We start from the raw sequence: 25,816 nt of genomic DNA, 5'->3' as shown, positions 1-25,816 counted from the left end.
TCTTTAATTAATTACATTTAATTATATCACACCCTATCCCCCTATCAACACACAACCCACTACACATAAATAAATCACATTATTTAATCACTTAATAATTATTAATTACCAATTAATTATTAATTAACAATAACAAAAACATTAAATATATTAGCACATTGACTCTAATTAATTTAATTAAATAATTAATATTATTTAATTACCAATTAATTATTAATTAACAATAACAAAAAATTAAATATATTAGCACATTAACTCTAATTAAGTTAATTTACTAATTAATATTATTTAATCACCAATTAATTAATTAACAATAAAAACAATTTATATATATTAAAACATTAACTCTAATTAATGTAATTAACTAATTAATATTAATTAATTACCAATTAATTATTAATTTAAAATATTTACAAAAATATATTAATTAATTATTTATTATTAAATTACTTCCCACCCTATTCCCCTATAAACCCACAACCCGCTCTGATACTAAAACGCAAAATGTAAACAAATTTACTAATTTTCAAACATACATTACAAAACATATTTAACAAACATATAAACAACATAATAAAATACATAACACTAAACAAAATTTCGATATTAGTAAATTTCGATATTAGTAACATACATACCTTAAAAAAACGATATTCTGTCTGTTGATATTTTGGACATCGATATTCTATACCATCGAAATTAAAACATCGATATTATTGTATATCGATATTTTAATTTCGATATTTTGTCTCACTACCAATGGAAGGATAATTGGTGAGTAAAAGGGTGGATTGAGGGATGGATGTGTGAAATGATGGATTGGAGGATACGTGATGGATAGGTTTGTAAATGGTTGAATATGGACATGGATGGGCACACAGATGAAAGGACAGAATAAATGGTGAAAGACTGAATGATGAAGGAAAGTATGATTACACATTGTAAGCCCCATTATATTAAGCAACATTTCCTATACATTGACTTTCACATTTATATGAGTTATTGTCTCTATATAATATGTGTGTGTTGTAACGCACTCCAACACTGCCCCACATACTTGGGATGAGAAGCACTATAGAAGAAATGAAGTACATATGTGAAGATGAGGGGCGCCATTGGAGGGTGGTATCAAGGCCAGATTGGACGGACCGGGCATCAGGCGTTTTCTCTGGGAGCTGGAAAGGTGGGGCCGGTTTTGTTACCAAAAAAAGACCTGCACAGTTGCTTAAAGCTGCACGTATACTGACAAACCATGAAGTGCACAATTGTCTCAAGCTAATATAAACTTATTTTACTTGTACTTTAGTGGTTGTCTATTTACTTACTTACATACTATTGTGCGACCTCTTCTGATGTGTCTGTAAAACTTACCTTTTGTCCTGAATTTTGACCTCCTGTCCTGAATTTTTGTCCTGAATTTTGACCCTTTGTCCTGAATTTTTACACTCATTGCCCTGAATTTTCACCCATGCCTGTTGCTCACCCTACTATGGATCATTGCCTGTAGGGACAGTGTGCCTCAGGGGTGGGTGTTTGTATGATCTTTGAATGCGTTGGTGGTTTGTCGGTGTCTTGTGTGGGTCCCATAATGGGTGAGGGTATCAGCTCTGTCTTAGAAGGGGAGGTTCTCAGAGGATCCTGACCCTGGGGTGTCCGCGGTTCCCATCAGTATAGGGCTCAACTGTGCTCTCTTGCATGGGACTTCGGCTGTGTCTTATATTTATATGGGGCATCCGCTGTTTCCTGGATGAGGGGTCGGCTGTTCATGAACGCTGCCTCTGGTGATTTTTGAATGGGGTGGGGGGTCGCCTGATCTCCACAGGGCGTGTGTGTGCCCGTCGCAGACCCTACAGCCCCGCCCCCCTCTTCTGTGCCTCACACTGAGCTCTTTGTGCGGGGCTTGCCATCGTTCCCAGAGCATTCCTCTGCGGATTGGTGCTCCGACTCTGGGAACCGCCGCGAGCCCGCAGCGCACTGCAGCATGTATACACCTCCCCCACCATTGTGGTACATGGGCGGGGGCACACTAGAGCTGAATGCCAGCCTGACACCCCTGCGTTATACATTCCCGGCCCCCCACACATAAATCACTGTGATGCGTCTGGCGAGGGGTACATAACTCCAGGGAGGTGTCCATGGTTCTGAACGCCGAAGCGGGCACCAGGGGAAAAGGTTCCTTTGTTAGCAGCCCCTCAAAGCTCCCCCTCCGCCTGAAGGAGCCAGCGGGGCCTGGTTGCAGCAGAATACTATAAACCCCACGTTGTGGCACCGCCGCCTGCTGGTACTTCAGAGCTTTGCTAGGTGTGTACTTTCTCAGACTAGTGACCCAGGGCTACTGGATTCAGGCAGGCAGCCCTTGGAATGGCATACCGAGACGCAGAAGCTTCGAGGCTGACTCTAGGCGCTTTGTCTGGGGTGGCACACTTTCTGTTATCATTTCACAGGTCACTCTGTGTCTAAGGAGACACACTGCGCGAAAGGCATATGGCACGCAAGGCACGTGCGCCCGCAATGACATGAGGAGATTTTGTTGGGCAGTTGGGAGGACTGTGTGGCGCGTAGTCCGTTTTTGGTGGTTTATTCTAAATAGGGCTCCCGGTTTTTTTGGTATTTGTTTTTTTTAAAAAACATTTCCGTTTGTATTTATCCATATTTTTTTATGCTCACCTTATTAGAATTTATCCATATTTATTTTGTGTTTGAAAACAAATGGCGTCGTAACATGGTATATTTCCACATCTATTTAACAGATACATTTGCACTCATACTGTGAAGCCTGTTGTGTTTGAGCAAATTAGGTAGCTAAAAATAACAAAACACCACACCTTCAGGTAAATATTAGTATGATATACAAATATGTGGTAAGCTACACCTGTGTTTAAGGACCTCTCATCGCATTTGTTACTCCCCATGCTGTTTCTGTATTAAGCTGTTGACCTGGAATCAGGATGAACAGCATGAAGATTTATTCACAAGTAGCACAATTTTCTGTATTTTTCTGCATTTAGAAATAAATACAGACAGGAAACATATTTTTTTCTGTCTGCATTTATCTGTGAAAATCAGTAAAAACGGAAAACTGGAAGCCCTAATTATAAACCCCCTCCTCCCTAAACCTTTAAAGCTATCAAGGACTTAGAGACTGAGCTTTTCAGGCATGATTACTATTCATACTTCAATACTGATGCCTTTACCACCTCCTGGAGCAAGGCTTGACTGCTTGCTACTGCAACTTTTGGGAGGCAAGTTTAGACAAGCACTGGCAAAACCAATAATTCTTGCCTAGACAAGAGTTATTGGCTTTGGCAATGTGATTTAGCCATGTTGTACACCAGTATGTCTGCAGTTCAGCAATGGCTAAACGTTAGCGGCATAGAGTGCCGTAGATTGGAGTAGGGGACTTATGGTGTCATAGAGTAAAGTAGAGGGGAGTAGAGTTCAGTGGCAGTGTTGTAGTGTGGGGTGGAATAGGGTGGAGTGGGTTGGAGTGTATTTAGGTACTGGGGTAGATTAAATTGGAGAGGAGCGGAGTGAGTTAGATTGGAGTAAAGTCGGGTGGATTAGATTGGGGTATAGTGGGGGTGATTGGACTAGAGTGGGGTAGGTTGGAGAACAGTGGTGTGGATTGGAGTGGAGTGGAGTGGGGTGGAATAGGGTGGACTGGATGGCAGTGTATTTAAGTGGAATTTGGTTGATTGGAGTGGAATGGATTGAATTGTTGTGGGGTGGATTCAATTAGAGTGGGGTGGGGTGGATTGCACTGGGTGGTGGAGTGGATTGAACTGGGGTATGGTGGATTGGAGAGGGGTGGTTTGGAGTGGGGTGGATTAGATTGGATCAGGGTGGGTGGATTAGGTTGGATTGAGGTGGGTGGATTAGGTTGGATTGAGGTGGGTGGATTGGATTGGAGTAGGGTTGATTGTACTAGAGTAGGGTGGTTTGGATTGGAGCGGTGTGGATTGGAATGGTGTGATGTAGATTGGACTTGGGCGGATTGGACTGGGGTGGATTTGATTGGAGGGGGTGGACTGGATTAGAGTTGGGTGGACTGATTTGGAGTGGGGAGGATTAAGGTGGATTGGATTGCCATGGGGTGGAGTAGGGTGGAATGGATTAGAGTGTGGTGGGGTGGATCGGGGTAGGTGTATTGGATTGGTGTGGACTGGGATAGAATGGATTGGGGTGCAGTGGATAGATTGGATTGGAGAGGGGTGGATTGGAGTGGGGTGTCACTTTGAAACAAGCTTAATGAAAAAGTAAACACAAAAGGCAAACTTTTATGACGGCCAGTGTGGTTTTCATTCACACATGCTGGGCTATTTACAACAGGTGTCTGGATTTGCATATAAATACCTGAACGTGCTCAGAAGCATCACAGTGCAAGACTCCTCCTTTGCTGCAGCTCCTTCCTCCCAACCACTGACAGGGACCTATTTTACAGCTCATAAAGGGTTGAAAGAGTGTGAGTTTCTCATCTTTTAAGAGGGTTTAAAGTGGTAGGGAGCCAAAATGCAGGACAGTTGGTTTCCTGTAGGTCCTCTCCGGGCAGCTAGAGAGGCGCTACGATTGCAAGATAAATCAGCAAAATGCCGGATGGTTGGCCACACTAGTTTTGTCTTGGTCGTTGGATCTGCCAAAATGAAGGGGCAGTTTGGACGCTCACCTCTGCAGATATCTCTCAAGCAGGCAGCTCATCAGCAGGGCACGGCAAAGATGTCTCTGGGCAAAGGGGCTCTTAGCATGGACATAAAGCATGCCTCTGCAGGCCCTGCATTGGAATTGGGCACCCTTCAGGCACAACCATTTAGTCCCAGGCCTATAAATACCTGTGAGATCTGGGCGTAGGATCCCATTAGCACATTCTGCGGGGGACCCCATTGTTTTCTGTTATGGCACTGGCTCATGGTAGGCAACTGGGCTGCTCTCAGGATATGCTAAACTCAGCAGAAGTTTAGTAAATGGTCAAGAGCAGAAATTCACTAAGCCTCCTCATACCCTTCTTCCTTTTACAGGTGTAGATTATCTCCTGACCCATTATTGTGCCATTTTGCTGTCTAATTAATCCACGGTACAAACTCTTCTACCCACCGCTTCTAACTTTCTCCTGCCCACTCCATATGTATCTCTCTTTTCAGCCCTTTGCTTCCTTTTCACCCTGCCCACTCCTAGTAAATCCTTTCTCCTGTGACCCCTCTCTTTAGTGGCCTCTCTGCCAGGTTCCCCTGTAGCCACGTACCCATCTCAGGTCCTCTCTCCAGTCCTATTCCTCCGTACCCCTCGAGTGTTAAACTCCCGGTTAAACTCCTCCTGCCTGTTGGCCCCTGCCTGACTTTTCAAACGTTCTACCTATTCTGAACAAAATACCTGTCTCCTTTCTTACCCTACCTCCCCGTGCCTCCTCATTGCCACCCACCTTTTGTCAACCGACCTCTCTCTTGCTCACCCTCTGGTCTCCTTCTACTGCCAGGCACTGTCTCCTACCCCAGCTCATATGTCCTCACCTGCCCATCGCCATGTGCCCCTCTCCAGCGCACCCCCTTGGTTGTGCCCATTGTACACTCCCTTCCCTACTCTTGCCCATCACTGTTACCTCTTCCCTGCCCGTGTACTTGTGCCTCTCTCACCCATGTGCCCCCCTGTCCAAGGAGTGCTCATCCCCTTGCATAAACTCTCACGGATTAAGCCCGGGACAACCTCTCCCATTCCACTATACACCTGTGCCCAATGCCCGCCTTGTCCTGTGATGAACTTGTGCCAGTGTTTGTAGGTCACGCGCACCAGCATTCGATTGTAGGCAACACTGTCCGCTCCCAGCCACCAGGTCTCAGTACCTAAAATGGTGGCAGTGGAAACCCGGGCTTTCCTTAAGTAACCCTTGGGCTGCCTACCTCATTATTGGGCTGCCTTTGGGCTATCCCCAGGCAGCCCAAAAGCGACAAAATGCCTGCTCCCTACTTCACCCCCCTTCTCCCTCCCAAATGCGCCCGGGGGGCAGACCTCGCGGTTCGGCTGCCCCCCAAATCCCCATTTCATCATCAGAATTTGACCCAGAGCAAGAGAAAGGCACAAAGGGGAGTCAGGCTGGGACAGAGGGGGACAGCACGAGAGTCTTCAAGGGTGAGATAAAGAGACAGGAACTGTAGGTGGTGGAAGAAAGGGGAATCAGGCGGATTCAAGACTAGACAGGCCTATTCTTCGGGAACCCGGCATTTAAAAGGACTTCTGGCGCACTCCTTGGATAAACTTTTGCCCCGCACTTATTTTGAACATATTAGGCAGTGTTATTCCGCTGCGCTTCCTGGCGTGCCCGGCCCGCTGATGTCTTTTATTTTACCCCATGCTCACTGTGCCTCATTATTCCTATCCCACCTGCTCTCGTGTGCCACGCCCTCCCTCATACGCGCCTGCAGACCCGATCTACAAGTCAATAGGAGAATAAACCCTTTGATTACTTCTTGAAATTCTTTGTCTTTCGTCTTTGCTGGTGTTGTCATGTATACTCCCTGCCTCCCAGGGCTTTAAGTGGGATGAAAAAACTGGGGGGTCTCTCAAAGGGGCGTGGCGGGGGTTTAAACATTAACGATAAAATCTGTGTTTCGAATAGTGTGCCGCCTGACTTGTATTTTGCTGTTTCTGTCATTGCATCCAGATATGTTATACAACAAGTAACATCATACCTACAAGAAGTCAGGACTATTGGCTTTATCAATTTTTGTTAGTTGCATAAGATAAATAAGGTGCAACTATGGCTTGTATATAAGATTGAAAAAGCTTCCGCTTAAAGCCCTGGTGACCCTACCACAATGTTGCTGCTCTTGCGTTTTAGAAAGAGAAGGGGAAATCCAGAAAGAAAATGACTCTTCAAAGGATTTCCCTTCCCCTTACCTGGCATGACGTCATGCTGTAACTTCTCCACTAGTGAAAAGTGAGCAGTGCACATTGATGTGCTTGCTGTCTCGAAACGGGTCTCTATCGGGCTGTTTTGCGCCCTGGCACTTTTTTCCGGACTGCAGTGACAGCAAACTGCTGTCACTGCAGTCCGGAAAAAACACAGACCTCCTGTGCCAGGGCTAAAAACAGAGCCCGATAGAGACCCGTTTCGAGCCCCTCTTAAAAAAACTGCCAGTGCTCAGACCCCTTGAGACCCGGCCCGCTTAAAGCCCTGCCTCCTCCTGTCTCTCTGTCATGTCCCCCTCCAGCCTCCCCCCCCGAGGGTGCCACGTGTAGCCCCCCCCCCCCCCAGCGGTGCCCTTTAGGTCACTGTCTGTACACTTTGCTCCTCCACTCGCCACAAGTGTCAGAGGTCGCCTGGTGGCGCGTGCTGCCCTCTTATCTGCCCCTGAGCACGAGCTGCCTCATCGGGGCAAACATTCCCCAGCCTGGGGCGGTTCCGGGGGCGCCTGGAGGGGCTCTCTTCTGTCCGCTGTGCGGGGTGTGAGTGACTAGCTCGTGGCGTGCTCCCGCGTACCAGTGAGAGGCAAGCGCTGTGCTTGAGTGAGAGGCCTCCCAGTGCCGTGCCTCAGTGACACGTCTATCCTCTGTCTCAGTGGAGGTCGGCTCTGCACCTCTTTTACCGGCTCCTATTATGCCTCACAGAGACGTTAACATAAAAAAAAGTTCTTGTTTGGCATGTGCGTGGGCACACAGAAGCTTGCTGTGTATGCCTAGACTGTCCACACTTAACCCTTGCGCACTCAGGCTGTTGGCACCAATTATATTAAACAAGCCAATAGGTCGTGCCTATACGAGAACTATTTCCTTTGTTAATGTATTTTAGCCATGTTTTACAGCAGTGTGCAGTGTGGCCTAAACTTATGGGGGGAAAACGCTATAATGCGGTCAGCGTTGCCCACGAGGGGCAGTGATCCATTTATATAGTATGGAATTATTCTCTGCCTTCACAAAAAAACATTTTCAGGGACAAATACCTATAACACTTTGTCAACAAATGAAAACCAACAAGAAATTAAAATACACGTTTAAGCATCAATCTTTGTTAATAGGGGCAGGAAATGTGAGCCAAAGGCTGGGGGTGTTGGACAAACACAAATTAAGCAATAATAAACCAACATAACAATAACCACCATCCATAAGCCGGTATGAGGACTGAAATCCACTTGAATCAATCAGACATTATCAAAAGTGAGAAGGATCGTGGCATAGCTGTGATGTCTGAAAGTCACAAATACATAAAAGACATTAAAGGAAAAAAATCTTGTTTAATTATCCTACCTTGCTGACCCGCATGAAGACAGCTTCATAGAAGCCATGCAGAGCAGGGAGTGCAGTACTGTGTGTATTTTGTAGCATCTTGAAACGCATTGGAGCTTTTTATTATTCTGGCTGGACTGGAGGGGCAAGCAACAAAGGGGGGCTGGAGGAGGTAGGTGTCAGACAAGCCAAGCAACAACAGGGGAGAAGATGGGGGTGAACCAGGCAGCTAGCAGTTCAGGAGAGTGTAGGGAGGCGAGGCAAGCACACAATAATGCAGGGGGGAAAGGGAGAACAGTGGTGCAAGAGAAAGGAGAAAAAAGTACATCTGAAAGTAGTGCACAGTGGAAGGACACTGGGAAAGGGAGCCAGTACTTGGGAATTGATCCAGTGTAGAAACCAACTTATGAAGAGGAGTAAAGAGAGCACTCTCTGACCAAAAAAGCAAGGACATGAGAGTGACAATGAAGACAACAATGGTAAGCAATGGCCAGGATCTAAGCCCTCAGTAAGTAAACAAAACGTCTCACAAGCAGAAGTACATGCACTGTCTCCGGTGAGACCTAAAGTATATAGTGTGCGGTTGTGAGCAAACTGTCAAAGAGGTGAAGGAGTCCGCCAAACATATCGAAGGGCATAAACAAAAAACAGTGCGGTGAAGGCAGGAGAATGTTTAAGGAGGGGACAGGAATATGTCCTCCCTCATTGAAAGCAGCCTATACCATGCAGAACCCTTACCACTCAGACTTTACCACACAGTTAAATACAGTGAGGGTAAGTATTTGAACCTTCACAATGCAGAACATTGCCATGCAGGTAAGTATTCTTTTTTAAAATGAAATGAGGCATGCTTCACAAAGGTAAACCTACAATTTGTGTTTAAGTTTACGATTGTTTGCAATCCACAAAGGTAGTTTACGAGTCTTTGCGACTGCAGAGACAGGTTGGACATAATCTAGGGTTTATGGCTGAGTAGTGGTAAAGGAAGGTAAGGGTGAATTTAGGGTTCAGGTATGAATAGAAATAAAGGGAGGTAGGAATTATTTTAGAGTTCAGGCATTGGTTTAGGAAAAGGGAGGTAAGGGTGATTTTAGGGTTCAGGGGTGGGTAGAGGTAAAGGGAGGTCAGAGTGACTTTAGAGTTTGGATGTGGGCAGAGGTAAAGGGTTGTAAGGGTGATTTTAGGGTTCAGGGTGTGTAGAGGTGAAGGGAAGCAAGAGTACATTTGGGATTGGGAATGGGTAAAGGTAAAGGGTGTTAAGGGTGATTTTAGAGTTCAGGGTGTGTGGAGGTAAAGGGAGGTAAGTCTAAATTTGGGGTTCAGGATGAGTAAAGGTAAAGGGTGATTTTAGGGTTCAGGGGTGGGTAGAGGTAAATGGAGGTAAGGGTGATTTTATGCTTCGGTGGGTGGAGGTAAAGGGAGGTAAGGAGGCATTTAGAGCTCAGGGTGTGGAGAGGTAAAGGGAGGTAAGAGTGATTTTAGGGTTCGAAGTGGGTAGGGTTCTTCTGTATGTTCTTCATCTCTCTCTCAACATGATTTGCTTCTATTCACCTTCACTGGGGAAAAAGTGTACAAAATGTGTGCATACCATAAAAATGTTACTTGAACATAAAATACCTTCAAAAAACAAGAGACAAGAGGTGTTTGGCAAAACAGGAACAGTTTGTTTATTTAAACAGAGCAGCCGGGAGAAAAGTTACAGGCTCAGGGTCTGAGGACTGTTCTCAATTTACAATTGGTCTGTGGCATCCTTTTATACAGTTTATCAGAGGAAATAAATAGTTTCTTGTGATCCATGTATGGGACGAAATGTAAGTTGCTGCCTTTGGAGTCATAGATTAATTGTCTAATGGAAAGTACAGGTGGACCTCAACCTCGTGTGGCCACAATGTAGCTAGTGGGTAACGTGTCTAGATGTCTGGCATGGGGAGTGAATGATCGCTGCGTGTGCTGTGTCCTGATTGGCTATATTTTCCTAACTCATGTGGCATCTGACTTTATGTTGTTTTAGGAGCGTGCATACCACGCTGGCCATGTATGCTTTATTGGGGCTAACCTTCCTCGACGATTGCAGTGTTGCTGCGCCTATCTGTAGGATTGATCCAAGGTTTCCTGTTCAAGCGTTTGTCTGCCAGCTACGGACCACCGCACCTTTGGCCTATCAATCAGTGACCTCAGACCTAGGCCTAGAGGCTTGCTTGACTACGTATTTGTGAGTTAGGGTTGATGTGGAGTTCACAACGAGTGAATCTGTTAATAAAGACGCAATTTTGTTCTCATAGTCGAATGTATAGTTTTCATATTAGTATCAACTTCTTCCATATTATTGTTTCCCCCTCTAATTGATTTGTCACCTACGCCATCTAACTCATAGCTTTTGACAGTTACTTTATTTGGGATCTGTTGCTTTTCAAGTTCACTCTCAACAACCACTACCTTCCTAGTTACTTGAATTATAACCAGTTTGAGGACTGCATTTTTACAGCAGGTAATCCCCAATTGTACAGACCTGCACACAAATAGAAACACAATGAAAACTGGTAACATCAATTTGCACAAACCAGAGATCCACAAGGGGATCCAGGAGAACCATTTGGACAACCACTCCTGCTCAGGGGCACCTTCCTCCTCACGTATCTCTCTCTGTGGTGCTTGGATGGCAACTGTAAATCTCCGATTATCCATATAATTCGCTGGAAAGAAGGAGCATCAGGCTGCACCAATGTTGACACAAAACCCTCTCTCCAACGCGGTTATCAAGTCCAATCCATATCAGTGCTGCATTATCATGAGGTGGATCGCTCGCAGTTCTTCCTTGATCAAATTGAGGCAGAGCTAAGTGCTGGTCATCATTTTCAGCATTTCCCACCTGGTTATTTGTAACTAGTGGGCATTGGCTTTTGTCTGCAGGGTGAAGAAAGGTTTTGACCCTTGGTGGGTGGCAGTACTTACAACGGCGTGGTCCCCTGCGGGCTGCTTAAACTAGAGGCGGCGTGAGGCAGAGAGTTCTTTGCCCGGAACTCGCAAAGTCACCCTGCTGCCTGGAACAGACTACACCCCTCCACGGTGCATCTCGCCTGACTCACCTGGTGAGAAGCGGTGGTATTTGCTCTGAACGCGCACATAAGCGCTGAGACTCTTTCAACAGTGTGGGCGGCAGTACTTACAACGGTGTGGTGCCCTGTGGGCTGCTGAAACTAGAGGTGGCGTGAGGCAGAGAGTTCTGTGCCTGGAACTCGCTAGGTCATCCTGCTGCCTGGAACGGACTTCGCCCCCCACGGTGCATCTCTCCTGACTCACCTGGTGAGATGCGGTGGGAGGCGCTCTGAACGCACACATAAGCCACTCCTCTTCTACAGCGGCGCGGGAAGCGGCGCGGGAAGCGGCGCGGGACGAAGCCGGGACTAAGCCCGGGACCAAGGGCGGGACTGTTTGTGCCTGTTCATGACGGGCAGTGACTGGACTCGGCCATACCACTCTGGTATTTATTACTATATTCAGTCAAAGCTAGGTTTTAACGTCACTATTGTATATAGGTCACTGACTTTGTGTTTTAAGGGCGTTATTTCCTCCAAGCGGTCAGTTTCTTATCTATTTAACTTTGAACGTTAAACTTCGTTGTCCCGTTACTCTGAAACAAACACGTATTAGTTTAGTATCATGGGTAAAACCAATCCCCCAAATTCCCGCCCACTTACACGGCAAAAAGCAGATTTAACAACTCCAGTCCCGAGTCTAACGGCTATTGATAAAATGCTACAAAAAACAATTGGGGTGGTTTCAACGGCTATAGAGAACACAGAAAGACGACTCTCCCTTACACCTGCTATGCCTCCCCCCTTGCCAACCGAGAACGTATTTTCACCTACTGCCAATTCGCCTGATTCTATGTTAGAGTCGTCATTTGCTGAGCTTCCATGCGCTCAGATCGTCCCAGATGTTAGCTCTCCCATTAACCTCGCACCCCCTATAACTCCCCAAGTCCCTAAAAAAGTACCTAAGTGTCGCCCCAGAAATAAGAAATTGAAATCATATAAAAAACCAGCTAAGGTAACTACATCTGCCCTAGACACCCCCAGGCTGAGACAGGCCCCATCAGTACCACTCTTGCCCCCCCGGTATGGGCTACCTATTTATTAATTGACTTTCAAACACAGATGGAACAGCTCATTAAATCTCATTTTAAAATCTTGATGAGTAGAATCGATAAAGTTGTTTCTTTGTTAAATAACAAGGGTGGAGGAGGAGGACAGCTACCCATCCCTACCAGGAACAACATCGAGAAACCGGACTTAGGTAATATTATTCAGGGTAACCAAGGTCCAAGTTTAGATGAAGGCCCCCTATCTGACAATTTGGAACTTGGAGCGGATCCAACAAATACGTCTAAACGTATTTCTAACACTATCGTCTCTGGCTCCGCTATTCCGCTCAAGGTGCTATTCCGCACAAGGTGCCTTCAGACACAGCCCCTTTTGCCCTTCGAGAACCTTTCTTAATCCCACAAGTTAATATTAGAAATCAGTCAGACCAGGTTATGGCCCCTCACAAGCCTGCCATGAATTCTCCCAGCAAGGGAATTCAACATTCGCAACCTTGCCCCCAGTTACCCCCTGTGGCTTCTCCGTATGTGGTGATATTAACTGGAGTTCCTTTGCTGCATGGTGAGCAAGGTGAAACATTCCCCAAGCTCAAGAATAAAATCATTTTTTGGTTCAACAAATATAGACCACTAATGGGAGCGGGGCGGGGAGAAATTGTATTCGCTAGAAGAGTCAGCTGGCTGGGGACTAAACCTAAGGATATTGGAGGGGACTGTGTGATTGTTAATTTCAGGGATCCCGGAGTGGTTAAACACATTCTTGACTGGGGAGGTCCTTGCCAACTAGGTACAATCATCCCACTCCCTCTGGGGTACTTTTACTCACGGGAATTAGCACCTGGTGGATTTGGATCAACCTATTTTCACCAAGGTGGACAGGAGGTAGAATACAACTTACCTCTAGTCAATAGATTCAGTGCCTTGAATAATGTAGACTGACTACACCATCCACTAAGGCTTAATGAAACAGTTTCTAATATAACTGGGTGTTCTGTGGAGGAGTGCCAGAGGGTTGAGGAGGGTCTACCCCAGATGTTTCTCGGGGTCCAGGAAGATGGAATATTAATGATTCCATTAAGTATAAATTCACGCCCTCAAGGAGATGGAACTGAGCGGGACAACCTGGCAAGAGCGCCCCCTCTTAATGTGTTTCCATCTACTCTAGCTAGTCCTTCTAGGGCTGAACCCCCTAGAACATTGATTGGGTCATGGAACCTAGCGGAGATAGGTTCTAAGCTAGTACATACAGAATGGGGTGAGTTGGTGGACCAGTACGATTTGTGCTTGTTTCAAGAGCCATGGATGTTGACTGCCCCCATAAGGGTGGGCTTTGCAACATTCTATATACCTGCTGTACAGGGACCCATAGGGAGTCCCTCAGGGGGACTTTGTATTTGGGTAGCTACGCACTTGGGGTGTTCAGTGAAGGTCATAGAATCCCACTCCACGGATATTCTCTGTATAGCCCTTAAATACTTGGGGGCAGATTTACAAGCCCCGTGCGCCACTTTTGCGTCACTTTTCCTATGTTAAAAGTGACGCAAAAGTGGCGCAAGTGGCTTGTAAATCTGCCCCTTGGATGGTTCGAGTGTGGCGATTTTTAAAGTTTATTTGCGCCCCACTCTCCATACGTTGGGGTCATCTATGCTAGATGCTCTAGATGAACTCCTCACATTATTTCCCTTACCGACACATAGAATCATCAGGGGCGACTTTAATTGTCATTTTGAACCCTGGGCCGGGATCCCTTCTGTAACGCAAGAAGAGGATTCTACTTGGCACATCCAGGAATGCATTATGTACCCGGCAAAGCGCTTGTCGCCACTGGCTCTGTAGATTAACAAGCTCTTATTAACCCACTCCCTCAGAGCCTGTAATGGCAGACTCCCTGCCGATGTCTCAGGTAAGATTACCTATAACAGAGTTGGGAAAAGCACAACCATTGACTATATCATGGTCAATGTAGAATATTTGTCTCAAATTAGGGCCTTCAGTGTAATCCCAAGGGTAGACAGTGACCATAATCTTCTGTCACTAGAACTAAAACATACACTGGGACACCGATATAGAGTGGGGAGCTAAGAGACCCACGCTGACACGAATCTAATCATAGCTGCGGGTGGCAGACGTATTAGGTGGGCCAAGTTTGCGTGAGCTCCTGATAAAATAGCTGAGCTATACCAACTCGCTGCCTGTTCCCTTGTGGAGGCTTTCGAACTCCCGGTTGCTAATTACGATTCTTACTATTTCCAGGCGTTTGAGTCTATCCACTCTAATCTAACCACTACTTTGGCCGCCTATTTTTAGACCACAGTTAACAAGGGGCCACGGCCAAAAAAACAGGCCCAATGGTTCAACAAACCCTGTAGGGTGGCTAAATGTGCACTCTCTAGGGAGGTTAAAACTGGTTCTGTACAGATCATTAGAGCAGCTAGACTCACCTACAAAAGTATAATTACGGAGTCTAAGTAAGAATGGGAGGCTTCAAGGTGGGCAAATATAAAAGAAGCCTTGGACGGTCGCAACTACAGGGCTTTTTGGAATTTAGTTAGAACTGAAGAAATGAAAATCTTCATTCTCAGGGAATACTTACTAATAAAAAAGAACTTTGCACAGAAGCTGAAAATGTGAAAATACATCTTTATTAAATTTAATAAGTGAGGCCACGTCACACAGAAGCCGTAGCAACTGAATGAGGTAGTCTGAGGAATACAGAGGACAGAGGCCTTTTGTATGTTTTAGGGTTACATGACTCAGCACAAAAGTAAGGGGCATGCCTAGCTTTTGCAAGCATGCAAAAACCCCAACATTCTTTCTTACACAATCCGGACAAACTCATAATAAAAGAACCACAACCCATATCATAAACAGACCATAAAAGAAGGAACAGAAACAGATGAGAAGCAAGATAGAAGGGTGTGTGCATGTACCATAAACTCAGCAATGTCCTGCTCTTTGATCTCTATCTTGATCAGCTAAAGGGCAAAAACTGGTTTGGCAAGGTGAGCTTCAGGCAACAGGGTCAGTTCACTCAGGTCATCTAAGAGTCAGCTAAAGTCATCAGCCTATGTGAGGGCAACTACAAAATGGCTGCCATGCACAAAAGGGAACCCAGGGATTCAGAACGAAATCTTCAAATACACAGTGAATCCATCGGTGTAACATGATGAAAACACTCATACTTGCTGAGCTCACTGTTTACGGTTCGCTGTTACCAAAATCGTAACAGAACCACGACCTTTATGACCCAGGTTCAGAATTCACGGAACCTCAGACTGTCCTTTTGCCCTTACATAGGCAATAACCTAAACTCACGTCAATCTGAATCCAGGTCTATATTCATCAGATCATCAAGATGTTGCTGGAGCATAATCCTAGTACTTAGTAACTCTCTCTGGACAGGTCTCCTCGAACACGAAGTAGCACAAAGGCCACATATAGCAGGACCAAATAGGGAATACCTCTATCTGTAGTATGTGGCATAAGACCACACACAACAATTAGTGATGTTCACTACTAACTGGTGTTGATGTAGAAACTGTACAAAAGGAATTATTAGTAAACTCTGATCTCCTAACCAGTTCATGTTCAGGTAAAGTATGGAAAGAATGCAAAGAAGTAGTAGTAGGAAGAGACATAGGTTGGGAGGTGGGTACAGATGTCAATTGGTTAGCAAAAAACAATCCCGCCCATAAAAGACAATGTCATGTTTAAAAACACTAGAAAACACGTTGTTAAGAACATATAGACAACAGGAGAAAGTAGTGACCACTATTACAAACGAAATTATAATTTTTCACAACCCTAAGCAGAAAGCAAATCCTAGAATTATCTAATAACATTTTTATGGCTCCTATGCATTTCAGTAATTTATCATATGTTCAGGTGAAACAGTGGTGATCCTTATCAATGCTCTCAGATGAAAAGGGATACTCTTCCACAGAGAATGGACTTCATTCTGCTTTTACTAAACAGAATACTACTTTAAAACAATGCCAGCAAAGCAGCAAAAATTAGTCTCCTAACACCTATTATATGCAATCGCACGGAAACCACTTGTGAAACCAACTATGCCCAGAGTCTGTTCAAAAAGCCTCTCTGGCAGGCTTCTATTGTCCATCAAATCTTCTTTTGTTGTTTTCTTCCGCATGGGCCTCTTCATTCAAGCCTTTCATGTAAATGGTGCTTCTCAGTATCCGTTGGAGTGCCCTCCTGGCAAACACTCAATGCTCACTTAAAAGTCTCAATGTCTCAATGCAGTGTACCAGTATCTCTCCTCTGCGGCAGACACTACAGATAGCATGATCTTCATTGATCATGGGCACAAATCATCTCGCGCAGACCCGGGACCATTCTCAGACTCCAACACTCATCATTCAGTGTCAGAGGACGCTCAGGCTGCTCTTTCATGGGCACCAGAATGGAGTGCCTTTTGCCAATTTTGGATCCTCCGGTGCACTGCACTTCTGTTGAAGCAAAGGAAAGGGGGGGGGGGTGGCAAAAACTCAGGCCAAGGGGCTCAAGGGACTGCACACTGTCAGAGGTTACCAGTACATGACAGGCGCTCTTTTGCACTGAAATTCTGGTTCTGTGATGTCCAATGCCGTCTGATGGAGCAAGTACAATGCTTTAAACAGTTCATTGTATAACAAAAGGACTGAAAACAGGTGGCCTGCAATCTTCAAAGGAGTGGACATACGCCATGGGATAATTCTGCGTTGAAATACACTGTCATTCTCAAAGGCAATACAAAAACAAAGGCAGTAGGCAAAACAGTGCCTCTAGGCTCTTCAATTGGGTTTCCGTGTGAGAGCATATCCTTCACCATCTAATGGTAGATAGCGACATGGGAATTCTATCTGAATGGATGTCCTCACACATAGTGGCATGTCTAATGGGGCAAACACATTTTATTTCAATGATTACATATAGGTGTTCCTAAATTCCTCATCTAGAACATCTCAAAAGAAAAATCGCATAATGCAGATTATCAGGGAAAACAGTCTGGTTATGCAAAAGGGAATCATACATAAGATGGGGGTCCATGGTACATTACTGCAATCTGAAAGTGTGAACCTGAACAATACACTAATAATAATAAAAGCTGACTGGTGAAAGGAATACGGAAAAGAGAAATGGGACTAGGACACAGCTAAAATCCCCAATAACTAGGCACGATGCGCTTGGGTGATAGTCAGGCATGTGACACAATACCAAGAGTATGGGTGATACACAAAAAAATCACAATAGTTTACAAATTTAACTCTACCGCTGGCCGCTACACCATATACGGTAATCTTAGCTAATGTTCCAGTTTCTTCTTCAGGAAAAAATGAAACCTGGTTTCCTTTATGGTACAAAGCCATATACTACTTAGGAAGCAGAATAAAACTGACTAATGTAATATAGAAATTAGGTCACCATGTACAAGAGTCACAAATCTATAATTTATCCTTACGTCCAATCAGGATACATAATTTTAGGGCTGCCTGTTCCTTACAGGAAAGGGGGCAGTAATGTGACTGTAGGTGAAACCTTGTTTCCGGTATATCTTCTGATGAAGTGTTGTCTGTCTTTCTGTGAAATTTAGTGTCAAAGCAAATCTACCCAACTGTTTGCAGGATACACATCGTCATGTATATACCTTCACAACACAGGTAAACTTGTAATAGTATCATAAGCAGCAACATAAAACATAAAACATGCAAAAAAAACGCACAAAACGGACATGTCAAGCCATCAGATATACTCGCTGTAAAACAATAGCATATATAAATGAGTGGTGACGCATAATACCGTGTCAGGTTTAAAATCCTTACCCTCCTTTTTGACAGTAGATCACCAATTAATGGATATCTGCTGTCAAATACAACCTTCAGACACACAGAACCAGCAAGAACAATTCATGATAGAACCAAATACACAAATATGAAAAATGCATGGACATTTCTTTCCAAAGGAGTTACGCAAAAAAACCACATCTCATTTCAACCTACCAAACTCACGTGTCTTGTCAGCCTTAAAATCCCCCAGAGCAATCCATGGATGATCTGTGAGCAGAAGCAAGCAAAAAAAAATACACTACACACAAAAGAGAGACATTTCTCTTAACAAACAGACATCAATTATAACTTTTTATCAGAAGACAAAACATAATACACATTAACAGACACAAAAATAAATTTCCATTACTTACCTGTTACCATCTTGTCGGTCACCTTGCAACATGAAGCCCTTTTAACTTTCCAAAAGTACAATTCTTTCACTGACACTCCATGTTAGCCTTGCCCCACAATTCGTTCTCACTTGGGCATATAGCCTTCAACATTTGAATAAAGAGCTTCCTCTTAGATATTCCCTTTAGGGGGGGCGGCTAATTTACTTCACATCACACTATGGTACCTTCCAAAAACGCAACACATTTTTCCATGTGAGCTTACAAACAGGCATGCCAAAAATACTGCGGAAAACGCAAGTATTATAATCAAAGTGGTGCTTAAGGTACTTTTCGTACATGCACCGTTCAACTAAACCAAATGGAGAAATATCTCCTCATTACCTGCCTACACAAATTGCAATTCGCATATCCAAACCTATACAAATCAAAAGTTGGTCAACACAAATTCCAAAGTTCCAAAGCTATATTTCCAAATTTGCTAAGATCAGGCATCTTATAGCTCACTAATCTAGCTTCAAACTTCAAGGGGTTATCTCTACCAATACACTCGCCAATATACGAGACCCTCGGCTATGGTAATTGCAATGACCAAATCAAAAACCAAGAAACCAACCCCTCGGCTTTGGTAATTGCGATAACCAAATCAAAGACCCAAAGAACCAAAGGACTGGGAGCGACCCACTTATACTTAAATCTTACTTTTACTAATCAAAAGGTTATCCAAATTCTAACTGTCAAGTTCTACATGACCTAACGGTCTTTTTAGAATACTCACGCCAAAAAGGTTCTCAGTCAGGAGTGACATCATGTGGAGGATCAAAATCAGGAAGATCAGAAATATACTGGGCTGCAGAATCAAAGAATCTCCAGAATCCCTGTGCACAGAGTACCTTCTTAGTAGAATCCTGTTCTGTCCTCCTCAGTAGATTTCAGTCTCCTGACAAGATCACTCCCACAGAAAGCCACTTCTCTGATGAGCCCCGCGTTGGCTGCGCCATCTGAAGAAATGAAAATCTTCATTCTCAGGGAATACTTACTAATAAAAAAGAACTTTGCACAGAAGCTGAAAATATGAAAAGACATCTTTATTAAATTTAATAAGTGAGGCCACGTCACACAGAAGCCGTAGCAACTGAATGAGGTAGTCTGAGGAATACAGAGGACAGAGGCCTTTTATATGTTTTAGGGTTACATGACTCAGCACAAAAGTAAGGGGCAGTCCTAGCTTTTGCAAGCATGCAAAAAACCCAACATTCCTTCTTACACAATCTGGACAAACCCATAATAAAAGGACCACAACCCATATCATAAACGGACCATAAAAGAAGGAACAGAAACAGATGAGAAGCAAGATAGAAGGGTGTGTGCATGTACCATAAACTCAGAAATGTCCTGCTCTTTGATCTCTATCTTGATCAGCTAAAGGGCAAAAACTGGTTTGGCAAGGTCAGCTTCAGGCAACAGGGTCAGTTCACTCAGGTCATCTAAGAGTCAGCTAAAGTCATCAGCCTATGTGAGGGCAACTACAAAATGGCTGCCATGCACAAAATGGAACCCAGGGACTCAGAACAAAATCTTCAAATACACAGTGAATCCATTGGTGTAACATGATGAAAACACTCATACTTGCTGAGCTCACTGTTTACGGTTCGCTGTTACCAAAATCGTAACAGAACCACGACCTTTATGACCCAGGTTCAGAATTCACGGAACCTCAGAACAGGCTCGCCAGAGGGTACGTCTGCTTTAATACCTAATCTGAGCGAAGAGGTGTGGATATCACACTTTCAGCCTTTGTTCTCCCATACCGATACCGCATCTTCTCTAGACCTAGTCCTACCAATGAAGGGTACACTTGCCCTGGAAGTACTGGACGCAAAGGATTACGATTATCCACCTTGCACCATGATGGAAATCCAGGTGGCCCTTAGGAGCTTGTCCTCCGGGAAGGCGCCGGGATTTGATAGAATCCCTGGAGACTTTTCTTGAGTGAGCAGAAGGTGTGGGTTCCCTATATATGGTTATATTTTAACGCCATCCTTCATGGTATGGAAATCCCCCTTACATGGTTGGGGGCAGAGATCATCCCCATCCATAAAAAGGCTTCCCCACTCGACCCGGCGAATTACCGCCTCATAAGCCTGATTGACGTCTTGCAGAAATTGTTTCCCCGCCTTTTACTAACGAGGTTGCAGTGCTGGATTGACGAACACCACATCCTGACCTCCCTCCAAGCGGGCTTTTGTGCTAAGGTCTCCACCATCGACCAACTGTTTAGACTACAATTGGTCTACTGGAAGACGGTGACTAAGGGAGCTGGTAGCCTCTATCTGATCTTTGTAGATCTTCGATCTGCATTCGATTTGGTCCAGAGGGATAAGCTTTGGGCCATATTGTTAGAGATGGGTGCCCCAGTATATTTGTGCCAATTGTTTAAACGCCTACATCAAGGCACCTTTGCGAGGGTGAGGTATGGGAGGAACGGGGAGCTTTCGGTGGAAAAGGGTGTTAGGCAGGGGTGCGTGCTGGCCATTGACCATCTTTTGGGTGCGAGGGATTTAGATTCTCCTAGTTTAGCTGCACGTAAGATACCTGCCCTGATGTTTGCTGAATACACCCTTTTGTTATCAAAATCTTCTATGGGCATTCAGCGAACTCTGGAGGCGTTCTGCTCTTTTTGCAGAACTAGAAATCTGGAGATCAATCTTTCCAATACCAAATACATGGTTTTTAACGCTAAATCATCCAATTGTCCTCACCCTCACTTGGATGGCTCGGTGTTGGAAAGAGTCTCTACCTTTGACTACTTGGGGGTACCATTGAACGATAAGATGGAATGGGGGTCGCACATGGCCACGGCAAGTATGAAGTTGGCCCAAGCCTCCGTGGTATTTTAAAGGTTTATAATGAGTGCTCATTTAAAACCTTGGGACCGCCAGTGGAAATCTACAAAGCCCAGGCGAGAGGTGGTGCGCTCTATGGTGTAGAGCTGTGGGGTCACGTTAGCGCCACCTCTCTGTCTAACACCGAGAACAGCTTCATTAGGCGCTTATTGAGACTTCCCCAGAGCACACTATTGATCCCACTACGTTTAGACCTGGGTTTGGCCCCTATACAGGTGGTTATGTCCAACCGTCCTCTGTTGTATTGGAGGCGACTCTGGACTACTCCAGAGCTGCTAAGTTATAGGGAGGACCTAAGGGATCTATTGACAATAAGGGGAGTGGGAAGAATCCCCTGGCTAAAACATGTTAAGCAGCTTTAGGGGAGACATATGGCTTTCTCCAGAGCAAACTTGCGCCTCAATCCCCAAAAGGTTTCTGGTTAATGTACTCAAGCAATACCAAATGGATCTTATACTACTTAGTCCTATTCTGGGTAAATTGACCAATAGATTACTGGAGGTAAAGGATAACTACCATTTTGAGCAATTCTTGGACGATATCCAGCCCCCACTGGCGAATAAACTATATGTACAATTTAGATATGGAATACTCTCAGTTAGGGAAGGGACATTTAAGTGGTCGAATGCTCCCCTTACAGTTAGTTTATGCCCAGGGTGTGAAAGTAGCAAAGAGACGGATCTGCACGTTCTGCTCTTCTGCCCTTTTTACTCTAAGGTTAGAGCTAAATGGATCGTACAACTATGTAAGAATATGGGTCTCAGGGATTATAGGGAAGTATTTAGAATTTTAAAATATGACACTACCCCCTTGATTGTGTTCGCGACCTCTAGATTCCTTTTGTCTATGTGGTGCGCTAGAGGCGCGAAAATTAAAAAATGTAAAACTGCGAGATCTGTGTTATCGTGACTACTGTAACCCATAAGGAATTTTTAAAACTAAAATGTGAAGGGACCGATTTCTGTAAATTGTACAAGGATTCCCCTACGTTTTTAATGCTGTATTTCAAAATTATTTTTAGGAGTATCGTTTTTTATTACGAGTACATTGTATTGTTTTATATTGGTACGTTTTTTATTCAAAATTGTGTATACATGTGCTTTTATTGCTTTCAGCCAATAATAAAGCTTTTGACTGACTGGTACTGACCCTCCTGCCGACTCTTGTGCATCAGTAAACATTCTGGATTCTTCTTGAATGTCTTTGTACTGAGCCCAGCCAAAAAAGTCAGCAATTCTCTTCTCGATGGCCAGGTGCAGCAAGGTTGTTTTCTTTCTTAACAGGTGCAGCTATACGTCTGATAGTTCTTCTTCCGGAATGACCAGTGTTGGGGTGTGTATGGTGACCATGGAACAGAGTCCACTCCATCCAGGCAACGAGCTGAGTATGGGCAAACTCTCGCACTACCAATAGTAATCAACCAGCGTGGAGGTGCCCCATTACATATCCAGAATGTGAATGATCACTTCACAGTCAGCATGCATGCCCATTGGAAGCATTTCTTTATCTCTGAAACACAATGAATACAGTGTAAGTGTACCCTTCTAGCCAAGTGTATTCACCCACCTCTGTGTCCCAGATTTCCTGACAGGGGGTGATCATGCTCTCATTAAACCCTCCCCCATGCAACTGATTCCCCTTCCTATCCTCGAGCTGGATGGCCCTACACAAGAACTCCATGTCGGAGGACCACTTGTTAGAGAAGACCGCCCCAGATATGCTAAGGGACACCCTCGGTCCACAGATGAATGCTGGAGCAGATGTGTTTATGTATTGAGTTAGGGTTTTTGCTACTTCCAAGATTCTCTTCTCTGGGAAGTCTTGGGGCCAAACAGTAACCCCCCCGCCCTATGGTGCCCTTTCTATGCATCTTGTCCACCTCAGTTTGGATGTCATTAGGTTCAGTGGAGAGGTATAATTTAGCTGGGTTGGTGTCACACGGGGTCAAATTTACTACCAGACTTTCAATCTAAAATTGTATGCGGGGTGATGATGAAAACAAAATCCCAGGGACTGCCTTGCAAATTCCAGGATGCCTGGTCTCCCTGGTGAGCCCCCCACCGGATGATTGGGCTCAACATCATGTGGATGCCTCACAGCTTACTGGCTCTTTGTGTAAGTGCTTTGCAGTTGTTCGGGTTCTATCATCCTAGACACACAGGATTCCTGGTTTCTGCAACTGAGGACAGCTCCTGTTCAGAAATAAAAGGCGGCCTCCATTAGTTGGAGGTTTCTAGCTTATTGGATGCGCTGTTGGGAATACACCCCATACAGGAGACTTTGGTCCCAGGCCGGCAGCCTGACAATGGGGACCTATCAATTTGATGATTGGAACCCGTATCTATTGACTTTGGTCGCGGGGACCTGGGTGTCTGCTTTGTAAATACATTCTTTGGGTGCCACCATCTCCCCTCGTCAGACTGCCCTCCATCTGCAGTGTTGCCAGCAAACCACGCCCTGGGGTATTAGCAGCAGAGTGGGGCCTTAGCTCCTGGAGGCGCCCCTGATGTCAGAAACTAGTGAGGATACCCGGTTGACAGAACACATACAGCAACCCAGAACTCCTGGACCCCAATAAAATCTATGGATCCCTTTTGCTGTAGGTTTGTCTTTGTCTGTAGGCACAGGACTATTGGTGTGTCTGCTAGGGTTTTGTTGGTGGTATTGTAATTACTTGTCTAGTCTATTGTGAGTTTTGGTTCTAAGGCTGCATGAGGGTGCTACCTCCCCATACTGTTATGCTCTTTGCTGGGGTTTTGGCCCCTTTCAAGGATGTGCTCAGTTCCCTGTCTGTGGGTGTTGCTGCCATGTGTTTGTCCAATTACCTGATCCCTGCTGTGGGGGCGCAGATGATGGTAGACCTACTTGAGGGTGAGTATAGGTTGCACACTGATTCCCCTGGGATTGGTATTGTGGCTAGACATTCATAATCATTTGTTGTGGTTGGCCCTGCCCATTGATCTCTTCTCATGGTATGCCTTTAACCTGCATCTGTCTGATAGGTGGCCCAGCCTATGGCAATAGTAGCACTCATTGGGGTGTAGTTGTTGCCACCTTTCCCGGTCTCTACAGCCTTAGTTGGGTTGAAACCTTCTGGGGTTCTGTTGTGGAGTTCCCCTGGAGACTGGTGCAATGTGCACGGTTATGGCCAACAGGGCAGTCTTTTTTCATTAGTGCTGGACCAATTTAGCGGTGTGTTGACTGGGCTTGCTCCTGATTTTCTCTATTCTTTACTTGCTTCTTTTTGTGGTAATGTAATATATGGGCTTGTATCTCCTGCCAGGGTTCGGTATCTAATCCAACCACACTGTCCAACCCTCTCTGTATCTTGGTGGTTATCCCCTTTTTGAGAATATTGTTGAAGAATGCGCCTTGGTTCCATGGTTGTCCTGCCTCTTGTCCCCATCATTCCCTCATTCTATCCAAGAAAGTGGGTTATTTTAATCTATTCTGTTTTTGAGATCTTATATAGCACAGGGCTACCTGAAGGCCTCCCAGCGCTGCCATGGACCTTGGAGGGAGCGAGACAGAACTGATGAGGAAGATCAGTAGCAGAAAAGCCAGGTCTTTAAGGCCTTTCGGAACAGGAGTTCACCCTCCAGTAGACGCAGTTCCGCTGGTAGAGTGTTCCAAAGTCCAGGGGCCCGAAAGCAAGTGGATCAACCACCCCAGCAGAATCTGCGAATCCTGGGAACCTTCAGTAGGTGGCTACTTCCTGAAGACAAGAAGTCAGAGGTAGATGGCCTGGTTCAGAGTTAGGGGAGATTGACACAACAAACTGGGTGTAGTTGGCATAAGAAACCAACGACAACCCATAGTAATGCACAATGTCAGCTAGGGGGAGTAGATAAAGATTAAACAGAGTGGGGCTCAGGAAGGTGTGGTCTGACAATTGCATGCTTCCACTGGAGAGGGACCTGTCCGCAAGAAAAATAAAGATTTAATAGTTATGTCAGTACAGGGACAACACCATCAGGCCCTTGACGAAAGATGTGGAGGGGGACAGGATCCAAAAGCGAATTGGATTTAACAGTATTTAGGACCTTATTTACCAAATCCAAGGTGAGATCAGGAAAACTCGAAAGGGAGCGTTCTTGAGCCTCCCGAGGAAAATTACTATGGCAAAGGTCCACTGGATCAGAAATGTCCATGATTTTTTTCCGGAAGAAATAAGCCAATTCATCACAATGCTCAAATGATGAGACCTAAGAGGGGCAGACTGCCAGGGGTTCCGTGATGTCTTTGAGAATCTTAAACATTTTTTTAGGGGTGTGAGAAGAGCTAGTAATTTTTGTGGAGTAGAAGGCGGCTACCAATGATTTAATCTCTGCATGATAAAGCCTGTTGGAGTTCCTATATTCAGCCTTACAGATCATATCATGGGTCTTCCCCATCTTCTTTCTAGACAATTGCATTCTTTCT

The sequence above is a fragment of the Lissotriton helveticus genome, chromosome 3_1 (assembly GCF_964261635.1).
Source record: "Lissotriton helveticus chromosome 3_1, aLisHel1.1, whole genome shotgun sequence".
In the NCBI taxonomy this organism is placed as follows: domain Eukaryota; kingdom Metazoa; phylum Chordata; class Amphibia; order Caudata; family Salamandridae; genus Lissotriton; species Lissotriton helveticus.
The sequence above is the reverse complement of the archived record's forward strand: the minus strand, read 5'-3'. Positions refer to the sequence as shown.